A 1152-nucleotide genomic window follows, 5' to 3' on the forward strand; every position below is an offset into this window, starting at 1 on the left:
ATCACTGTTAGGATTTGTGTTCCTTCCTGAATCCTTAATACAAGTGATGGATGAAAAAGAAACCAGTGAATGAAGGGTTTTCCCTTTTCCCTCCTAAAGTAGTGGCTTGAAAAGATGGAAAGATAAAAGAGAGATAGAAAAGCAAAGACCTTCCAAAAACCATTGTGGGTTATTTTTTTCCTGGAATCAGTGCATTTCTTATACTTTCCCCATAAACCAACATATGTAATAAATAATAATTCCTTGTTTTTTAAAAAGCTTATGGTGACAGAAGCATTCAAAAGGAATTCCTTTTGTTCAGTTGTTTTAATAAATTAGCTTCTTTATATTTTTATTGATGATCATTATAAAATAAAGTCATTAACTCCTTGGTTTAGCCAGTTTTAACCCAGAAGTCTTTAAAGTGGCCTCTATCTATCACACAAAAGATACAATGCCAGCTCTCTGAACTTCCATCGACTAAGATATGATGTGCTCAATGACAAGTGAGAAAGAATACATTAAATTAGCCAAAACTAATAACTGTAGGAAAATCAACATTGTGTTTGATATGACAAGTTATGGTTTGTAATTCAGGCCCATGTGGTCAGGTGACAAGCACCTGTTCCTCATTATTGTAAAAAATATTTTGGTTATATAAATGCCATTAAGTTTAACCCAACATCCCACCCATAGAGCACTGAAGGTAATAATACTTTATCTATTTTATAAAGTCCCCAATGTGATGCCTATACAAACTACAAGCACATCTATTCTCTCACACAGATGATTTGGGGTTAGTATAACTTGCATTAATAATTGGGACCGTCAGACCATATGGCATGAATACATGTGAATGCACCAATCAATCTTCAGACTATGCCTGTGTATCTTGAAATCTACTATAAAATATATCTCACTGCCATACTCTTTCTCTTATAAATGAAACAAACAAACTAACTAAAAAAAGCTTTGGATCATGGCTGTTTTAAATGAGGCCAAAGGAATCGACTTAAATGCTTAAAAACAATTAGCCTTCTAAGTCAAATGGATTGCTAAATATTATTAGCAACACATACAAAAACCACAGAGAAAAAATAGTTTGGAGGTAGGTACATGCATTGTCAAATTCTTAAGCCACATCATATATTTAGAATGGAAGGAAAACTAACC

Source organism: Dromiciops gliroides, chromosome 5, assembly GCF_019393635.1.
Source record: "Dromiciops gliroides isolate mDroGli1 chromosome 5, mDroGli1.pri, whole genome shotgun sequence".
NCBI classification, from domain to species: Eukaryota; Metazoa; Chordata; class Mammalia; order Microbiotheria; family Microbiotheriidae; genus Dromiciops; species Dromiciops gliroides.